Below are 215 nucleotides of genomic sequence, written 5' to 3'. Positions count from 1 at the left end.
TGGCAAAACTAATACAATTATGTAAAGTTTAAAAATAAAATTAATTTAAAAAAAATAAAATAAAATAAAATAGGGGAAAAAAAAAAAAAATCCTAGTTCTGCCACTTACTGCTAATAGCTCTGTGACCCAGAGCAACGACTGGGTTATAATTGTAATAGATACTTCCTAGACTTGTTGTGAGGATTAAAGAAGTTAAGACATGGAAATCGCTTAA

This window comes from Bison bison, unplaced genomic scaffold (assembly GCF_000754665.1).
Source record: "Bison bison bison isolate TAMUID 2011002044 unplaced genomic scaffold, Bison_UMD1.0 scf7180017847386, whole genome shotgun sequence".
NCBI lineage: Eukaryota > Metazoa > Chordata > Mammalia > Artiodactyla > Bovidae > Bison > Bison bison.
Note: the sequence above shows the minus strand (reverse complement) of the source record.